Here is a 22595-nt window from a genome sequence, read left to right on the forward strand (position 1 = left end):
GAGAAGTTTTGAAAAGAATTAATATTCAGCCAGTGCTATCACTGTGCTAAGTTACCTGCCTCTTTGTCTTTATAATATTGCCTCATTAATGCTACAGAAATCAAAGTTAAAATAAAGCTATGGACATTTTTGCATGATCAGCATAAATGAGGCATGAACGTAAATTGTGATTCTGCTCATGCTCTACCCAAAACCTGCCCCCGTCCTACATCAGGGTCACATAAAAGAATATACATACTGGTCACCATGTGTACTTTTACTTGTGTGATAATTTTAGAAGAGGCATTTTATATGTGTATGTTATCATCGATGAAAATGGCTTTATATAATTACCCTCCATGCGAGTGAATATCTCCTCTATCCATATACCTGCAAATTCTATATAGTATGACTAGAATTGTGTGCACAAATCTGGGCGTATTCTGAATTGTGCATGTAACTCAATTGGTTAACAAGCCAATCAGTGCCGAAAATTGGATGTTAACTAGCGATTATCGGCACTAATTGACACTAATTAGATATTACACTCATTACTGCATGTTTTTAAACTGCGTTTTGGAAAAGGTGTGTCATGGGCAGGTCTGTGTTAATTAGCCAGCACATTCTGAATACTGTGAGCTAACTGGTTAATGCAGAGGTGTTAATTTTTTGGTCTAATGGAAACATTAGTGCAAGACCTGCTTTAAAAAAGTTGTATTTTATAGCAGCATAAAAATTAGCTTAGCATTTGGGAAAGTCCCATGTTAAAACGTGCTAAGCATTTTCTAACATATTTTAGTAAAGGGCCCCTTAGAGATTAATTCAGAATTCATTTCATTTATTAACATAGAGGTCTTTTTACTAAATTGTGTTGAAATCTGCGCTCACTTAACCCAGATATAACATGGCACTTTTAGGGCTTTTTATTTATCCTTTTTATTTGCAGGTTTTACGTTAATGTTGCTATTAGAACACAAGGCCTGCAAAATAAAATACAGAGTGCCCACTCTCTACCCATAACATGCACCTGTACAAAATTATTTTTAAAAAATATCTAGTGCATGCTTAAAATATGAAAAGAAGCAAAATACTGCAAAATGCTTTAGCATACTTGTGGTAGCATGTTTCACTGTGCTAACGCCTTGTTAAGGGCTTAATACCCTGCCTAGATACCTTAACAGAAGCTGTAAGCAACACTAACTAACTAAAGACTTTTTAATTGTGTTTTCATGATAAATGTTGATGGGCAAATATTTGTTATGTCATTGTTTTAGAAGCATTTTTATTATGAATGTTAATTACTTTTGAAACCACCCTGAATTGTAGGATGGTGTGGTTTATAAATATTTTAAATAAATAAATAAAGAAGCATAAAATCCAACAAGCAATACATATCATACCAAAGGATAAATAGAAGAAATAGCAGAGGATGAAAAAAATAAGCATAAAATGCTGAAAAAATAAACTAATTGAGATTCAGTCACATCATATGTTTGAAAGAAGAAAAATCTGAAACAGACCATCTCAAAAAGAAGAGCTAGAATGTCAGAGAAAGAGCACAGAAAGAGTAGAAGACTAACTGCCCAATATTCAAAGCAATTTAAGCAGGTAGGAGACGCTCTTTCCTGCTTAAATCACTTTGAGCCACCCAACCACCTATATTCAGCAGCACTAAATTGAACAGTGTCACTGAATATCATCTCTGACTGTCCATGTTGAAAGTGGGCAAATCAGGGGTGGTACAGGGGGTGGCACTAGGGAGGGGCTGGTGTATATGCGATGCCAGCAATATTCATTGCCGAGACTCCCATAGCTAACATGGCCAGGACCAGCATAAATTTCCCCAACGTTTCCAAAGCACTTGGTGCCCCCTCTAGCCCCACAAAAGAGCCCCTATCCTCCCCCTCCTCAAACCCATGACCAAAGGAATCCCCCATCCACTCATCCCCCCTGGATCATCTCCCTGGTGGTCCAGTTGGGGCAAAGGGGCAGAGGCCAATCTCCTTTGCTCCTGCCCCTAGCAGCAGCTTCCTGGAAATGGCTGCCACAAGAGGTTATGGCAGCCTCATGGTACTGTAAAATTGATAAAGTATATTAACTACCCCATAAAAATGTGGAAAACAACACTCCAGTATAAAAATAGACAGTATGTCATTCCTAATATCAGGATCCAGCAAGGACTATTTCAGGAAGATTCTTTGTCACCACTATTGATTTACATAGCACTTAATCCTTTGAGACACCTGCTGTTGTAGATGACTTCAAGCTCTACAGTTCCAGCAATCATCATTTGGCAGAACAATTCCATTTACTAAAAAAGGATTTCAGATGGCATCAGGATGACTTTTGGCCTGGATATATGTGCTAAGGCAACTTTCCTAGTAGGGAAATTAAGTAAACTGAAAACATTTCTCCAACTGAAGATTTTACCACCAAGGAACTTGAATAGGAAGGTGTATATAAATATTTTGGAGTCAAGGAATGAGCAACAATCTAGCATAAATTACTGAAGGAAAAGACCGGCAAAGAGAATTACAGGAGATTAAAATTGATACTGAAAAGTGTCCTAAGGGCCAAGAAAACAGCAGTGGTGGTCCAGGAAAAGAAAAGAAAACCAAGGGTTCACATAAGCTTTTATTGAACAATGACCTTACTCAGCCAAGTTTTGACAACAGCCTTCATCAGAGGTCAACACAGTCTGCAATGTGAACTCAATGGCACATAAATCCATATACATTCTCCTGTAAAACCTGGAACAATCTTCCTGGTTGCTACTGCATATGACCAAGCTTATGATTCCTGTACTCTCATACAACTTTGGACTTATGGACTAGACTCTTAAATGCAGAGTAGCATATAGTCTCAACTTATAATTTTTAACTTTTTTTTATATAAAGTAAGAAAATACCTCACAAACTTCTGTGGTACTTTTCAGAACTTTACTGACACATGGAGGGGCATAATCGAAAGGGGCGCCCAAGTTTTCCTGAGGACGTCCTCACAGGACATCCTGGCAAAGGGGCGGGGAATCCCGTATTATCGAAACAAGATGGGCGTCCATCTTTCATTTCGATAATATGGTCGGGGACGCCCAAATCTTGACATTTAGGTCATCCCTAGAGATGGTCGTCCTTAGACTTGGTCGTTTCTGATTTTTGGCGATAATGGAAACTAAGGACACCCATCTCAGAAACGACCAAATGCAAGGCCTTTGGTCGTGGGAGGAGCTAGCATTCGTAGTGCATTGGTCCCCCTGACATGCCAGGACGCCAACCGGGCACCCTAGGGGGCACTGCAGTGGACTTCAAAAAAAGCTCCCAGGTACATAGCTCCCTTACCTTGTGTGCTGAGCCTCCCAAAACCCACTACCCACCACTGTACACCACTACCTTATGGGTGAAGGGGGCACCTAAATGTGGGTACAGTGGGTTTCTGGTGGGTTTTGAAAGGCTCACATTTACCACCACAAGTGTAACAGGTAGGGGAGATGGGCCTGAGTCTGCCTGCCTGAAGTGCACTGCACCCAATAAAACTACTCCAGGGACCTGCATACTGCTGTCATGGAGCTGGGTATGATATTTTGAGGCTGGCATAGAGGCTAGCAAAAAATATTTAAAAAACATTTTTTGAGGGTGGGAGGGGTTTAGTGACCACTGGGGGAGTAAGGGAAGGTCATCCCCGATTACCTCCGGTGGTGATCTGGTCAGTTTGGACACCTTTTTGTGGCTTGGGTGTAAGAAAAAATGGACCATTTAAAGACGTCCAAGTGTTCGTCAGGGACTCCCTTTTTTTTCCATTATGGGTTGAGGACGCCCATGTGTTAGGCATACTCAAGTTCCGCCTTCACTATGCCTCCGACATGCCCCCGGGAACTTTGGTCGTCCCCGTGACGGAAAGCACTAGGGGACGCCCAAAATCGGCTTTCCATTATACCGATTTGGGCGACCCTGTGAGAAGGACAGCCATCTTCTGATTTGTGTCGAAAGATGGGTGTCCTTCTCTTTCAAAAATAAGCCTGATAGGCATCCTTTTACTAAGCTGCAGGAAAAAGGGCCCTGCGCTAGCAGCTGGGGCCATTTATCCTACATGCCAGGGCCCTTTTTACCACAGTGGGTAAAAAGCCTCCCAAAAAATGGCCATGCGACAAGTTAACTCTCACTGCATGGCCATACAGCGAGGAGTACTTACCACCACCCATTGAGGTGGCAGTAAGGGCTCCAGCAGTAATCCAGCAGTAACCGGGCAGTGCACTGTGATGATCGATTACCACCGGGTTAGCACCACACTATAAAAATGTTTTATGGCAGCCGCATTGGACTGGCAGTAGTTCAAAGTTAGAGTGCGGTAAAGTCACGTTGAGCTTTGTAAAAGGGTCCCATAGTATCCACAGTATAACCACTCATCATTGGCCAAAAGCCTCCAATTTTTCATCACTTACCCCCTGATTACAAAGCCGCGCTAGCAGCTGCCTGTACAATAATGTTGACACAACACATTCACTTTGAATGGACTGTGTTGTCGTTGCCGCAGGGCAGCCACTAGCGTGGCTTTGTAAACAGGGGGGTTAATATTTTTACTGCATATAATTTTCAAATTTTCTTAATTGGTGTCCATAAAACTGTCCCAATGTGCAAAGCAAGAGCATAAAAAGAGAATAACTGGAAGCACTCCATAGCCTTTTCAAGGGAAAAACAGCACTGCACTACTGGCTGTACTCCACTGTCATTTGTGTTTGAAAGCCCATCTCTTTAACATTGCTTTTGACTCGTAACCACTTGTAACCACTCGCCTCCACCTACCCTCCTCTCCTCCTTCCTGTACACATTAATTGATTTGATTTGCTTACTTTATTTTTGTCTATTAGATTGTAAGCTCTTTGAGCAGGGACTGTCTTTCTTCTATGTTTGTGTAGTGCTGCGTACGCCTTGTACCACTATAAAAATGCTAAATAGTAGTAGTAGTAGTAGAAATGGTGTGCAATATTCATACAAATATTACACCATGCTTCAGGATCATACCACCATCTTGGATCATATTTGCAGTATTTTTAATGATACCTTCTACTGTAAATAAAAAAGGTGGATCTTAAAACCGGACGAGAGGATAAGATTCTGAATTAACACTGTTTTTTTTTTGTTACATTTGTACCCCACGCTTTCCCACTCATGGCAGGCTCAATGTGGCTTACATGGGGCAATGGAGGGTTAAGTGACTTGCCCAGAGTCACAAGGAGCTGTCTGTGCCTGAAGTGGGAATCAAACTCAGTTCCTCAGTTCCCCAGGACCAAAGTCCACCACCCTAACCACTAGGCCACTCCTCCGCAAAGACCTACAATTCAACAAACCAATTTGAAGATGTTGTTTGGAAAAAGAGAATTAGGCTTCAAGAGGGCATGTGGTAGGAGGCTATTCTATAAAGGAATGTAGGCACCTACTTTCTTTTATACGATACTAACATAACCAGGTATGAAGTCACCTAATATTTAGGTGTATGCACTTATGCCAGCCATCGAGCTGGTGTAAGTGCAAACACCTAAATGTAGCAGGAACACACATAACCTACAGTATTCTGTAAGTTAGATGTATAACTGGGAGCCCCGCTTATGCAACTAACCTATTCACTGATCCCTTCCAGCTTACTTTCAATCATTGGCTCTGAAAAAACCTCCAAACACTGTCCTTTCAATAAAGTCTTTGGGCCCTGTTTACTAAGCTGCACTAGTATTTTTAGTGTGCGCTAAAATTAGTGTTTGCTAAACGCAAGAGTTGCCCATATGTTCCTAAAGGTAGCGTTTAGTGCCTGCTAATCATTTGCGCGCACTAAAAACGCTAGTGCACCCTTAGCGCGCCTTAGTAAACAGGGCACTTTATTTTTTTTATGTTTTCTTTATCTTTTCTTTGTCTTTTCAGTAAACTATCTGTCTTCAAGATTCCTCAATGAACACAATAAATTTCAATCATATACGAACACAGGAAAAGAAACACTTAACTCTAAAATGGATGATCCCAATGATGATATGACTGAAATTGTGTTCATTGAGGAATTTTTCATCTATATGGCCGGCGCCGCAAAGAGCGGTCCCGAACTGTATTATCGAAAAAGATGACCAGCCATCTTTCATTTTGATAATATGGTTGGGGCCGGCCAAATGTCAGAGATGTTTGAGATGGCCGGCATCGGTTTCCATTATCAGCGAAAACCGATGCCGGCCATCTCAAACCCGGCCAAATCCAAGGTCGTGGGAGGAATCAGCATTTGTAGTGCACTGGTCCCCCTGACATGCCAGGACACCAACCGGGCACCCTAGGGGGCACTGCAGTGGACTTCAAAAATTGCTCCCAGGTGCATACCTCCCTTACCTTGTGTGCTGAGCCCCCCCAAATCCCTCCAAAAAGCCACTCCCCACAACTCTACACCATTACCATAGCCCTTATGGGTGAAGGGGGCACCTACATGTGGGTACAGTGGGTTTTGGGGGGGTTGGAGGGCTCCCATTTACCACCACAAGTGTAACAGGTGGGGGGATGGGCCTGGGTCCACCTGCCTGAAGTGCACTGCACCCACAAAAACTGCTCCAGGGACCTGCATACTGCTGTCAGGGAGCTGGGTATGACATTTCAGGCTGGCAAAGAAGCTGGCAAAACAGGGTCTTTTTGGGGTGGGAGGGGGTTGGTGACCACTGGGAGAGTAAGGGGAGGTCATCCCCGATTCCCTCCGGTGGTCATCTGGTCAATTGGGGCACTTTTTTGAGGCTAACGCACAACTGAAAAAATTAAGGATGATCTAATGACGATTTGCACCACAACCATTTTTCAAATGAAGAAGGAACACTGAATTTCTATGGGTGTGAGCTGCAGTAATATCTGATGATCCCCTTAAAAAACTATACATTTTGATATTACTCATGGAGAAAATTGATTGTTGAAGAATGAATGTTTGGGACACCACGTATGTTATATCATATGAATATTATGGCATCTACACGGTTAGCATGGGCTACAAATGCAAACGCACCTCTACCAAAGGACCCTGTTTACTAAGCTGTGCTAAGGGCACACTAGCATTTAGCGTGCTAATTTTAGCTTATGCTAAAAACACTAGCGCACCTTAGTAAACAGGACCCTAAAATAGTTTAAACAATAAAACAACCCCAACACAGAAACCATAGCCATGAATCATCTCAAACCTTTTAAAAAAAAAAACACCCTACATTCTCACTAAATCCTTAATAGTTTCTGGAAAAGACAGCTGTCTGCCTCAGAAAGCCTCAACGGGGAGTATCTCTGGATGCAGTATTATTAATAAAATATATTTTAACATTTATATTCTACAATTATTTTATGTTATCATGACTCCTACATTTCAGTTACAGTTGTCCACTGATGATCTTCCAATGTATTGCCCCCTGGAAGAAAATCCTGCAGACTTAGTTGTGGCTATCAATGACTGTTTGCTTTTGTAGACTGGATGGAGGCCAATAAGCTATACTTTAATCCCTCAAAGATGGAGATTCTCTACACTGGTAAAATCACAAGCACTGCTGGAGATTTACAGATTAAGCTGCAAGGGGTGACTTTTTTCAGTTAAGTCTCACACTAGGGGTAGTCTTGCAACAGCCTCCCAGTGGAGGTATCTGAATTTCAAAAAAAAAGCATGGGACTAGCACAGAAGATTGCTAATAGAGAGAAAAAGATTATAGAGCTTGTAGAGTGGGGTTTATATATTGATTATTTATTTTTCTCATTTCTAGCCCACCTATTAATTAGGTAGGTAAGAATTAAAACATACACAAGAAAAAAAAACATATCCATAACAGACAGCCTGCTCATACTCAATACATCACACAGTCTACTGTTTCATCTCAACATGAAAATGCTTACAAGAACATATATATTTTCAATTGGGGTTGTTGTTTTTTTTTTTGCTGTCACCTTATTTGTTTCTATACGAAATTTAGAACAGTGTATTTCTTGGGTGGTCAGAAGGACCTCATATAAGCTTGTATGGTATGATTACTTAAGCTCTATTGAATCAGTTCACAATGAAAGACCATTCTGCAATTGCTAGTGTTAGCTCGGGTAGACTACTGTAACTTGTTTTTGGATCTCCATTTGTGGAACCTGCGTATATTATAAATAATTTAGAATACTACTGTCCGTCTGGTTTCTAACCATAATTTCAGGGACCTATTTCCCCTATCCTTCCTATTACCCTTCCCCTTCACTGTCTGCCTAAAGTGTTTATAATAAGGTATAAAATTGTCTGCCTTTCATTTAGGAGATAATTCTATAAGGAGTCACCTAGTTGTAGACAGCAAGAAGTCATGTAAATGGCTATGTACATGTGTAAATGGACTTTTATTGAATACCGATTAGTAGAAAAGTACGCACCATAATTTGATATTGCATACTTTAGTTTGGTGAAGTGTGGATGGCGTACACAACTATAAGCATAAAGTAGAGAATTCGGGGGCCCTTTTACAAAGCGGCGGTAAGGCTATCGTGTGTGTAGAGTGCCAAATCGACACTACCGCTAAAGATATGTGTTTCTTGTAGTCATCTAGAAATAATTCTATAAGAAGGGTTGTGTACTTTAAGTAGTAAAGTGCACACCCACTTTGGGGTATTTTAATCATTTACATATGGATGTGGCAACATACATGCATAAATGACCTCTAACACAATACCAACTAATTGTAAAGTAAGCACTATAACATGATGGCATGTATTTTTCCAGTGAACATGTTTCAATAAAACATATTCCAATGCTATTCTATCAATTATAACCATTCAGTATAATTGATATAGCAACACACTGTTCAGAAAATGTCAGGAACTGTCAAACTATCGTTTATCATTTATAATTTAATATATTGCTTTCTTTGTAGACAAACCAGTGGTTTACAATTAAAACTACCAAAGTAAAAAGTATCAAATAATTCTCTTCAGAAATCTCAGCTGATGACGCATTTCAAATTAGGTAACTCAGCCTTATGACTCACCAAAAGCATCATAGGTATCAATTTTAATTAGCAACTTTAATTGTACATTTTGAAAATATTTGTTAACATTATTTAGAAAATAAGTTGACTAGAAATATTTTCACAAAATGTGATAATTTGACAGGTATCCTGACACTCTTTGAAGAGTGTGTTGCTGTATCAATTATATTGAATGGTTATAAATTGATGGAGTAGTGTTGGAATATGTTTTATTGATATATAGTGATCTCCACTGTATAAGATTGGACACAATCAATAGTGAACATGTATTGGACAGAGCACAAAAGTAAGAAAATATGAGCATAACAATAGCCATATTGGGTCAGACCATTGGTCTATCTTGCCCAGTGTCCTGCTTTCTGAGAAATTCTGAGAGAGAACATTTCTCCGGTAAGTGCCATTATTTTGCTCTGTGCTTGGTAAAGATTGGGTTTAAAAGAGGAATTACTGAATATTGATAAACATAGAATTAAAAAAAAACCTTTATTAACTAGGCTCCATATGCTTTCCCCCATAGTTTTAAAACTTGAATTTTCTGCCACAGCATTAATAGATAGACTCTAGAAGGAACAGCAGGGCCAAGTTCAGTCTTAGAAAAAAAATAAAAGAAAGAAGCAAGCATTTCCGTAGTGTACAACCCTTTTCCCCATAGTTTTAAACTGAAACTTTCTCTTGAGGTAGAAACTTAACAGCCAAGAGTATTAGAAAGGATAATAGCAAGGCTCAAACTGTCCTAAAAGAAAGTTATTTTCTGTTCTTCGCCTACTGACCTGAATTAGGTGTTAATTAAGTTATGAGGAAGTAGAATATTTGCAAAGGTTACTAAGGGCAATCTGATTACTGGGCTAGATTCAAACAGTTTGTTTGAAGCAGTCTCCTTAGAATCCAAACTATATAGAGAGGAAATATTCCACTTAACTTGCTTTCTGAGAAGTTCTCAGAGTAGAGGACATTATTTTGCTCTGCGCCTGGTAACTTAAAGATTAGGTTTAAAAGAGGAATTGTAGGATACTGATAAACACAGTTAGAATTTAAACAAACAAAAAAAAAAGAAGCAAACTTTATTAGCTAGTCTCCATACCCTTTCCATCATAGTTTTAAAACTTGAATTTTCTGCCACAGCATTAACAGATAGACTATAGAAGGACTAACCAGAAGTGAATATTCTGGGGTAACCTTAAAGACAGTGTCAACCATTTTAAAGCAGCGCTGATTGCGAAGTTTAAATATTGACAGGTCTCCACAGGATCTCAAAAGTCTAAGAGTTTTTCTAAGGTGAAATCAGGCAAACATAAGTTATATTAGTTTCATCTTTTTTTTTAATTGAATTATTTTATGATTTTTATTAATTGTGCCACTAGTTACACTAGCCTGGTTAACTGATGGTGTATGAACATTACCTAAATCTTGCAATTAAAGCAGTTGTTTACAAATAAATAGACTTAATTCCAGACCTACTTTAAATTTAGCAGTTATTAAGGGAATTTCTTCAATTCTGTTCAGAATATGAATCCTAACCCTTCCAAACTATTTGGTTGTTATTTCACTTTGTGAAATGTAGAAATATCCATACATTGGGGTAAGAGGAGTACCTCAGTAAGTGGTATGAGAAGAGCTATCTCAAGTATGATGCAAGAAGTTACAGTATCTATTTTTAAGTTAAAGATAATTTGAAATCCTTTTCATGCAAGCTAATCTCACCACTTAATGCTGGTATCAAAATGTATGCCAAAAGTCCAGCAAGTAGGTTAGCTAATATGCTCTCTCAATTAATTCACCTAAATCACATGAGTTTCATTATGAACAGACATCCCATGACTAATCTGCTTTGACTGCATCTTCAGATTCCTTTTCTTCCCCATTTCCTTTCTTTCAGGTTTTCATTTCTCAACGTTCTTCTGCTTTTCCCTCCCTCCTTTATGACTCTGTCCTCTGTACTCCTACCTTTAGATTCATCTCTTTTCCACTTTTCTCCACCCCCCAGTTTCCCTCTTTTTCCTAAGATTAATCACCTATCTCATGAATGAGTCGTATACACCAGCCATTGCTTGGCTGTATAATATCATCGTTATTTTATTGCTACTCATATCATTGACACTCATATTTGCAGCCAGTCAACCAACCATACCTTCAACTTTAAAATCTATTAATAAAACCTCATCACTCTTCTCAAATTGGAATTAAATTTAGCCACAACTTTATTAAACACGTGGAGGGGCATAATGGAACAGAAACGCCTATCTCCATGGGCGTTAATCTCCGAGAACGGGTCCGTGAAGGGGCGGACCAAACTGTATTAACGAAAAAAATAGACGCCCATGTTTTATTCGCCAATGTGTGAGCTGGGCGTTTTTGCTTTTCAGCGATAACGGAAAATGAAAGCGCCCAGCTCAAAAACGAATAACTCCAAGGCATTTGTTCGTGGGAGGGGCCAGGATTCGTAGTGCACTGGTCCCCCTCACATGCCAGGACACCAACCGGGCACCCTAGGGGGCACTTTTACAAAAACAAAAAAACAGGTAAAAGAGCTCCCAGGTGCATAGCACCCTTCCATTGTGTGTTGAGCCCCCCCAAATCCCCCTCAAAACCCACTGCCCACAAGTCTACACCATTACTATAGCCCTAAGGGGTGAAGGGGGGCACCTACATGTGGGTACAGTGGGTTTGGGGGGGTTGGACGACTAATAAGCATTAAGCAGCACAATTGTAACAGGTAGGGGGGATCGGCCTGGGTCCACCTGCCTGACGTCCACTGCACCCCCTAACAACTGCTCCAGGGACCTGCATACTGCTGCCTGGGAGGAGGGTATGACATTTGAGGGTGAAAATAAAAAGTTGTGAAACATCATTTTTTTGTGGTGGGAGGGGGTTAGTGACCACTGGGGGAGTCAGGGGAGGTCATCCCCGATTCCCTCCAGTGGTCATCTGGTCATTTAGGGCACTTTTTGGGGCCTTATTTGTGAAAAAACAGGGTCCAGGAAAAGTGCCCTAAATTCTAGCTACAAACGCATCCATTATCGGCGAAGGGCGGCCCATCTCTGTTCGGGTGATAACCACGCCCCAGTTCCGCCTTCGACACGCCTTCGACACGCCCCCGTCCACTTTGTCCGCATCCGCGACGGAGTGCAGTTGAAAGCGTCCCAAATTCGGCTTTTGATTATACCGCGTTCTTCGTTTTTGTGAGATAAACGCCCATCTCCCGATTTAGGTCGGAACTTGGGCGTTTTTCTCGTTCGATTATAAGCTGGATAAACTCATTTACATTAATATAATAAAATAATATAATATAATAAAATAATAACCCATACAATTTAATCTTACAATACAATACTTGAATCTCCAGAGTGGCTTGTAACAATTCAGAGCCATTCAGTATCAAGACTAACTCTCTTCATTTGCCAGATTTCCCCCCTTCTTCTGTCCATATGACTTATGGTATCGTCAAGCCATACTTCACTTCTGGAGGTGCCGCCCATGAGTTACCCTTATCCATCAAACATCTCATTCCCATAAAACGTTACATTAGCCACATCTGGTGCCTCCTTATCCACATATACCAGGTAAACCCCAAAAGCTGTGACTGACCCCCCCCCCCCAACCCTACACTATCAATCTCCCCAATAATCTCAAAACTCCATCCCAAGGACCTTGAAAAAACATAATCCCGCAAACACAACCAGACAACCACAACAATACAAAGTTCAAAAACAACACTACAAAGAATGTGGGGAGGATTGGGGACACGAAAATTCCTAAATTATCACAACTACCCTTACTCGATCCTATCCACCCGCTAATAAACCTAAGTCCACCAAAAACTCATGTATCTTTTGCGAGCCCTTCACTACACTCTATAATCAGAAGTTATTTCCACCAATCAACACTCCACTCACTGTTGCTATCAGTCTAACTTTTTTCCCCTGAACCCTTTAATCTTTCCTTATCTCACTCATCCTCACCCCCCCCCCCCACACACACACACACATACACACACATTCACCTACAAGTTTCCCACCCACCCCCATACCCCTATAACTTCTTCTAAACAATCCTGTCTAGCTATCTCAGTCAATGTTATTAACCCCCAGTGTAACCTGGGGGTCTCCTAATGCCTGTATCTTCTTCTGACATATATATTTATGGAACTCCTCCATCTTTTACATTTCTTGGCTATTTTTGTTTACCAAATATATGGCCATACACTTGAATATCATAGAAACAGTTGGTTTTTGCCATCTTATTTCCCCAATCTATCTAAATATCTCAGGATTTTTTTTTAATATCTTTTGGTTTGCATCTTGTTACTAGTTGTAGAGAGATCTGCAAAAATTGCTATTTGTAAGATATTATACTGTAGACACAATGTAAATCTGCAGTACTCTACTTTTCAATGTTGATTACTCAGAGTCTATACCATTTATCACATTGTTTCCCCACCCTCCAACCAGTTTATATCTTTTTAATCTAGATCAAGTCATGAGAAGTTTTATGGCAAATGTCACCTGTAAAATAAATGCCTTACTAAAGTACAGATATAGTATATAGCAGTATTTTAGCTGATGACTTGCCAGTGTAGTTCAAGGCAAGTTATATCCAGGTACTGTAGATATTTCGCCATCCCCAAAGGGCTTACAATCTAAGCTTGTACTTAAGGCAATGGGGGATTAAACAACTTACCCAAGATCACAAAGAACAGAAGTTGGATTTGAACTGTGGTTTTTCTGGTTTGTAGCCTGCTGCTCTAAACACTAGACTACTCCCCCATTGAAGTTCTGTGTTTAAAAAAATGCAAAGATATACTAGGTTAGTTTCACCAGACCTGTTAGTACTAAGCTCATGATATATCTCTTCATAATTCTTTTAAAGGATTATCTATTTTTTTTATTAATAGTTTCTGGTATTTCTAGGGTTTCAATATGAGATTCAATTGTCTAGAATTGCCAAAGTCTTTTAATTCTTTGTATTTAGCAGTCACATCTTCTTTTCTCCACTTCTCTAGTACTATTCCCATCCTCATTCCCTATAAGTAAAATAACTGTTACTGAACTTTAATATCTGCTCAGTGAAACCATTCATTTTGGGTATCTTATTACATTTGTAATAGTTTTTTTTTACATATTTAAGAAGACTAATGATAATGATCTCTTGCTCATTCTATATTTACGTTCCCATCCTCTGCACTTTCAAGACGAACATCAATGAGGATCAAAATTACTGAAGTAGTTTTCCCCCTTTGAAGTCGAGTATACTTGTAACACAGTCTTGTTCCACTACAATCCCAATAGAAAGATTTCTTTTCCCCATCAAAACAAGCATAACACGCAGGAAATCCACACTACAATCGCTGGCGGATCATTCAATAGCTTTGTGTTAGTCTCTACATGATATCATGTTTCACCTATGATAGCGACCTCAGAAGACTAAACTCACAATATTATTTCAAAATGTTGCCTCAGACATGACAAAAAATCCCCTGAGCTCAATGTTCCTCCTGTGGCAAGAATTTCCACTTTGGTAACGTCTGAAGTAAAAGTTTGAAAGAATATTGTGTCTCCTGAAGACGCCATCATAGGCAAAACATGATATTGTGTAGAGACTTATAAAAAGCTGTAGAATGATCCGCCGGTGATTGTAGTGTGGATTTCCTGCATGTTATGTTTGTTTTCATGAGAAGAAGAACTCATTCTATTGGGATTGTAGTAGAACAAGAATGTGTGACAAGTATACTCAGCTTCAAAGGGGAAAAAAAACTTCTTCAGTTATTTTGATCCTCATTGATGGTTGTCTTGAGAAGATATCTGTGAGATTGGATAAAAATTGTTTTAAAGGCACAATTAAGAGCAGTATAAGACTGATATCTTGAAGTCTGGTACAGTGTGATATCAATTCAGAATAATGAATCTACAATTCAGCAGCTAGTCCCTTCAATCAGCTTAAAGATTAATGAGTAATTTGTATTAGATGATATTCAATGATTCATTTGTATTAGTATCTAGAATTCTTGATAATTGTTTGATTAGATAGCCCGTAAGAGGTATTAGTGAATATCCATGAGAAATTTCCATGCTTATTGCCTTTATTGTATGCAAATGTCTCTCATGGATATTAATCAGGGATACAGTATCCTGAAAACTTACTGGCAGCCCCAAGAACTGGGAGTGAAAGCCAAGGTTCTAGGGAATGGGCCAAAATATTATTTGACATTACATCCTAACTTGAGAAACCATTTTTATTCTATGAACAGCTCCTTAGATAGTAGAATTCTAGAGATTTCTACATTCTTGAATAGTAACACACAATAACAGTTGTGATGTACATGATAGGATTTCTAAACTGTTTGGGGATTGTACTTTATTTATTTATTTGCAGCATTTGTATCCCACATTTTCCCACCTATTTGCAGGCTCAATGTGGCTTACATTTGCCGTAATGGCGGTTGCCATTTCCAGGTAACAGGATTACAAATGGTGTTGTGTTAAGGTACATACATACATGTTAACCTAGATGGAACATGACATACGTGGAACAGATCATGGTGTGTATATATATATATATATATATATATATATATATATATATATATATATATATATATACACCGTGTGCATACATACATGGTAAAGAATAATACATTATGGTATTGCATGATGGTTCCTGGGTAATAATTGGATTATATCATACATTAGGTCATCAACTATGGAGAGACCACGTTTGACACAAGGATTGTAGTAATAATGTTTGTTCATTAATGGCAAAGAGGTTAATCAGTCAAGTGATAGGATTTCGGTTGTGTCTAGGTCGTATATAGTCTTATTATTTAGTATTTAAGATGGATGTTTATGGTACACCTTCTTGAACAGATCTGTTTTCAATAACCTTCGGAAGATATAGTTAGGTCTTGCGTTGTTTTTATGACCTTTGGTAGTGCGTTCCATAGCTGGGTACAAATGTATGAGAAACTGGTCGCGTGTATGGATTTATATTTTAATCCTTTGCAGTTAGGGTAGTGGAAATTAAGGAATGTGAGTGCTGATCTTTTTGCATTCATGGTAGGCAAGTCTATAAGGTCTGACATGTAGGTTGGGGCTTCATTTTAACTAGTATTAATCAGAAAGCTAAGGATCAGTCTGACAATTGTAGCCAGTGGGCTATGAGCATCATAGAAGGAAATGACCATCAAAAATAAAAAGATATTGAAAATCTAACCCTGTGAAGGTCATATTTGTCCATGTAAAATCAGTATTCTTAGTATTTTTAAAGAAGATATGCACATTTTTGTACCCATCAAACACTTAATAAAGGATGGCTCCTCTAGGCAATTTGCAAACTATAGTTTCATCTAGATATATGTCAGTGTAAATCAGGAACCTTCCGCTCACAGTTTTTCTAAACAAGTATGCCATAATCTTTGCTAGCCCTGTTTCTGTCAAACCCTAATAAATCTACCACATTGCACTGTCTTCTCTGAAACCAGTCAAATTCACAAATGCTTTAAAGGTACAGAAAAATGTACATGATGTACAAATGACAAGTCCATCATCTCGGTATGAGTCAGTAATCTTGTTTACATGAAGTACGTATTTCATTTTAATAGATCTTTAATTCACAATAAAAAGTCATGTGCAAAAGTTCTTACTATAGCTTCACTTTTGGTCTATCAGGTTTTCTTTATATATTGCATATGCAAAAAAAAAGGTACCTATATAGTAGCATAAATGTTTTTCAGATGGGCCTATGAGAACAGGCCATTCAATTTCCTTTGAGTTTTGCAATTTTACTTCACTTATATTCTGCACTCATATAAAAATTATAAATCTGCACTCTAGATTGTTGAATGGTACATGCTTGAAATCCATTAAGATATGTGGAGACTCATTTTCAAAGCACATAGACTTACAAAGTTACATATGTTACTGTGGGGCTCATTTTCCAAAGAGAAAAATGTCTAAAAAGTGTCATAAAGCATAATTTGGATGGATTTCTACACAAAACATCCAAATTGGTGTTTTTGAAACCTGTTTTATAGACGTCTATTTATGCATTTCGTCTGCAGTGCATCCAAATCACAAGGTAGTGTGTTGGGGGCATGTCAAAGGTGGGATTAGGGCATAATGGAACAAAACGAAAATGTCTGAGGTGAAAAAATGTTTTGATCTAGACCCGTTTTTCTAATTAATATGACACAAAAAGGTGCCCTAAATGACCAGATGACCACTGGATGGATTCAGGGATTATCCCTCTTACTCCCTCTGTGGTTAGTGACACCATCCTACTCCCCAAAATGTGAATAAAACTAGTACTCACTAATCTCTATGATAATCTCAGATGTTATAGCCAGGTTCATTAAAGCAATATGTAGGTCCTTGGAGTTGTCTAGTAGTGGGTGCAGTGCACTGTACAAAGGTGAAACCAGGCCCATACCTGCCCCTAACTATTACACTTGTGGTGGAAACTGTGAGCTCACCAGAAGCCTACTTTACCCACATATAGGTGCCCCCTTCATCCATAAGAGTAGTGTACAGTTGGGGGTAGTGGGTTTTGAGTGGGTTTTGGAGGGCTCAGCAGACAAGGGAGAAACAATGAGATGTATCTAGGAGCATTTATATGAAGTCCAAACTGCCCCCTAGGGTGCCCCATTGCTCTCTTGGGATTTCTGGGAGATGTCTGCTACAAATGCTGTCCCCTCCTACATCCCAATGGCTTGATTTTGTGCATTTTTAACTTGTGCATTTTTTGTCAAAAATGTCCTTAAAAAAATAAATGCACAAAGCACAAAACCTTGGGCATTTAGGGGTAATTCTATATATTCAGCTTATTTTTGAAAGAGATCGCCGGCCATCTTCCGACACAAATCGGGAGATGGCCGGCCATCTCCTGATCCCGGCCAAATCGGTATAATCGAAAGCTGATTTTGGCCGGTGCCAACTGCTTTCCGTCGCAGAGCTGGCAAAACTTCAAGGGGGCGTTTCGCAGGGTACAGAAGGCAGGATGGGGGCGGGACAGGGGCGTGGTTATGAGATGGTAGGCTTTGCCCGATAATGGAAAAAATATGGCCGGCTCTGATGAGCATTTCGCCGGTTTCACTTGGTCCATTTATTTTTATGACCAAGCCTCAAAAAAGTGCCCCAATTGACCAGATGACCACCAGAGGGAATCGGGGATGACCTCCCCCTACTCCCCCAGTGGTCACCAACCCCTTCCCACCCAAAAAAAAAAGTTCTACACATTTTTTACCAGCCTCTATGCCAGCTTCAAATGTCATACCCAGCTCCCTGACAGCAGTATGCAGGTACCTGGAGCAGTTTTTTGTGGGTGCAGTGCACTTCAGGCAGGTGGATCCAGGCCCATCCCCCCCTACCTGTTACACTTGTGGTGGTAAATGGGAGCCCTCCAAACCCTCCCAAAACCCACTGTACCCACACGTAGGTGCCCCTTCACCCCTTTAGGGATGTGGTAGTGGTCTAGAGTTGTGGGGAGTGGGTTTTGGGGGGATTTGGGGGGCTCAGCACCCAAGGGAAGGGAGCTATGCACCTGGGATCAATTTTTTTTTAGAAGTGCCCCCTAGGGTGCCCAGTTGGTGTCCTGGCATGTCAGGGATACCAGTACACTACAAATGCTAGCTCCTCCCATGACCAAATACCTTGCATTTCGCTGGGTTTGAGATGGCTGGGCCCGGTTTCCATTATGGCCAAAAACCAAAGCCAGCCATCTCTAAAACCTGGCGATCTCAATATTTGACCTAAATTTAACCGTATTATCGAAAGAAAAGTTGGCCAGCCATCTTTTTCGAAAATACGGTTGGCTCCACCATTTACTGAGCCGGTCACAGAGATGGCCGGCTCCGTTCGATTATGCCCCTCTATGGCACCTAAAAAATTGGTACTAAAATCAGTGCCAACTAAGCATATTCTGTAATCAGTGCCTAGATTTAGGTGCCGATTATAAAATACGCTAATTGGATATTTCAGCACCTAAATCTATGCACATCCATTTACACCAAAGAAATGTGGCATAAATCCCAGTACATAGATTTAGGCACACTGGGCCATATTCTATAACTAGGTGTGTAAATTTCAGAACACCCACAAAACGCCCATTTCCCTGCCCATAACCATTCCCCTTTTTGCCTGCGCACATTAGAAGTTCGGCGTACCTCGTTTAGCAAGGTCTTTGTCAAAATTCTAATCCAGGGGTTAGTGCAAAATGGCCGAAGTCTAGCTTTGACTCACTATCGAAAATGCCCCTCCATGTAACTTTGTATATCTATGTGCTTTGAAAATCAGCACTTTAATTTTTAATTTTTCATTACCTTATAGAATGCATAGCTCTAAGATATAAACATTCTCTTTTTTGTTTTCCTTCTGTTGGAATTATGGGTTATAGTTTTGGATTTATTGAATGGATTCTCCACTCCCTTAGGATGTAAAATGTATAGAAATATATGTGCATTACTAAAGAAAAAAAAACTAAATTTATTATTTCTCCATATCATGTTCTTCTTTGCAGTAAAGCCTTTAATTCAACACAGAGCTAGTATGAGATGGTGCCAATTTCCAGGTCTGAATGTGTGACAAATGCTGAAAGTGGCACAAGATTAATACATTATTTTGAAGTGCAGATTTTAAAATACTTTTTTGTAATGTGCCCAAATCAAAATTTGAAAATACTGAAATGTTGAACAGCATATGATATTGGTATATTTCTCCGTAGCTTAAGATGGAAAGCAGGAATATTCAACAGCAAAAAAACATAAAAGTTAAGGCTCATTTAACAACTTGTAAGGAAAGCCCACTGTTTTAACAGTAGGCTGTATAACCTGGCTCAGCCATTTCAGGAGCGGGGGGGGGGGGGGGGGGGAGAAGCAGAAGGGGATTTAGAGTGGGAGGGAAGGTAGATGGAAGAGAGGTAGATACATGTGAGAAACGTGTTTTAATAGGGTGACTGAAAATAAAGTGAAGACATGAGAGACAGGTTGCTGGGGAAGACAGAGGACGGAAAGATGGGACAGGGCAAATGGGATTGGCTGAATTGGAGAGTGATTGTGATGGTTTTTGGTGGGCAGAGCTAATTTGTCGAGTGAAGGGAGTGGTGGGGAATGAGTGTATGGCAGGGTAGTGTGATGTGGAAAATTGAATCCCTCCTTTTCTGCCCCTGGTGTGTTGGGTGTGTGGGGTTTGTTTTGCTTGGGGTTGGGAGGGACAGGGGAGTTGGGGTGGGCCGGGCACAATGGAAGAAAATGGGTTTATAGCAAAGAAGGCCAGGTTGTGGGGCTGAAATGATTCTAGTGAAGTGACATACTAATTAGAGAGACTGAGTGTGATACTGCCTTGAGTGGAGGCATGGGTGGGTGTCACCACAACCCTCGATTGGGGTGTTTGATGCCAATGTTATTGTTGGGGAGATGGTAGGCTAGGTCAACACCGACTAGCCTAGGTTGGTGGAGGAAAGGTTATAGTTGGGAATGAAATTTTGGGATAAATCTTTGAACTTGAGTAGTTTAATTTATTTGTTAATAAAGCTGCAGCCACTTTTTATGCCAGCATTGCTGTAAAGTCTATTTTACTTGAGGTTACAAAGAAGATGCTTGTGTGTAATTAATTGCCAAGGTTCTGTTCCCTATATTTCATGCAGTGACTATTTCTATTTAGTATACATTTAGATTTTTTGTTCACACTTTTTCAAGTAGTAGCTCAAGGTGAGTTACATTCAGGTGCACTGGATATTTCTCTGAACCAGGAGGGCTCACAATCTAAGTTTGTACCTGAGGCAATGGAGGGTTAAGTGACTTGCCCAAGATCACAAGGAGCAGCAGTGGGATTTAAACTTGCCACCTCTGGATTGCAAGACCAGTGCTCTAACCACTAGGCCACTCCTCCACTACATTGTTAGAATATTAGAAAATTTCCTTTGGAACTTATTAAATGTTCCATCATGCATAAACATTATAGGGTCACTATTCAAAGGGGTTTACCCAGGAGGGAGAGGCCCCTGTATAGCATACCTGCTGAGCTGACTGGCTACCGATATTCAGCGGCATTTAACCTGGTAGTGCTACTGAATAATGGCACTAACCAGCCACTTCCTGACCAGCTAGGCTAGGGGTGGTCTGGGAATGGAGTTTAGGTGGAGCCACTACTTAGCCAGTTACAGCAATATTGAGTTCACTAAGAGGGGTATAATCGAACGTCGCCGGCTAAATAGATCGCCGGCAATCTATTTTGGCGGCAGCGCAACAGCTAGCCGGAACTGTATTATCGAAAAAGATGGCCGGCCATCTTTTTTTTTCGATAATACAGTTTAGCCCGGACAAATGCCAGAGTTCACTGGGTTTGAGATCGCCAGATTTGTTTTCAGCGATCATGGAAAAAAATGCCGGCCATCTCAAACCCGGCAAAATCCAAGGCATTTGGTCATGGGAGGCGCCAGCATTTGTAGTGCACTGGTCCCCCTCACATGCCAGGACACCAACCGGGCACCCTAGGGGGCACTTCTAAAAATGTTTAAAAAATACACAAATAGCTCCCAGGTGCATAGCTCCCTTACCTTGGGTGCTGAGCCCCACAAATCCCCCCAAACCCACTCCCCACAACTCTACACCATTACCATAGCCCTTATGGGTGAAGGGGGCACCTACATGTGGGTACAGTGGGTTTTGGGGGGGGTTGGAGGGCTCAACACTTAGCACCACAAGTGTAACAGGTAGGGGGGAGAATGGACCTGGGTCTGCCTGCCTGAAGTGCCCTGCACCCATTAAAAACTGCTCCAGGAACTTGCATACTGCTGTCAGGGAGCTGGGTATGACATTTGAGGCTGGCATACAGGCTGGTAAAAAAAGGTTTTTAATTTTATTTTTTTAGTGTGGGAGGGGGTTGGTGACCACTGGGTAACTATGGGGAGGTCATCCCCCATTCCCTCCGGTGGTCATCTGGTCAGTTGGGGCACCTTTTTGAAGCTTGGTCGTGAAAATAAAAGGACCAAGTAAACTCGGCGAAATACAGATTAAAGCAGCTTTTTTTCCATTATCCGCCAAAGCCAGCCATTTGGTAGCCACGCCCATACCCACCCATGTCTCGCCTTCGCTACGCCGCCGATACACCCCCTTGAACTGTCGCCGGCGAAGCAACGGGAAAGCGGCGATGGTGTCAAAAAAGGCGCTTTCGATTATACGGATTTCACTGCTTTTGAGAGATCGCCGGCCATCTCCCGATTTATGTCGAAAGATCGCCGGTGATCAGTTTCGAAAATAAGCCTGTAAGAGACCCTTTTACTAAGGCATGGTAGGCCTAACACAGGCTTACTAGGCAGTAAAAGGGCATGAGTAGCTATACTGGGTCAGACCAATAGTCCATCTAGCCCAGTATCCTGTCTCCAAACAGTTGCCAAGCCAGGTCACAAGTATCTGGCAGAAACCCAAATAGTAGCAGCATTCCATGCTACCAATCCCAGGGCAAGCAGTTGCTTCCCCAGGTCTGTCTCAATAGCAGACTATGGACTTTTCCTCCAGGAACTTGTCCAAACCTTTTTTAAACCCAGATACACTAACCGCTGTTACCACATCCTATGGCAAAGAGTTCCAAAGCTTGACTATTCATTGAGTGAAAAAATATTTCCTCCT

This window comes from Microcaecilia unicolor, chromosome 1, assembly GCF_901765095.1.
Source record: "Microcaecilia unicolor chromosome 1, aMicUni1.1, whole genome shotgun sequence".
Classification (NCBI taxonomy): domain Eukaryota; kingdom Metazoa; phylum Chordata; class Amphibia; order Gymnophiona; family Siphonopidae; genus Microcaecilia; species Microcaecilia unicolor.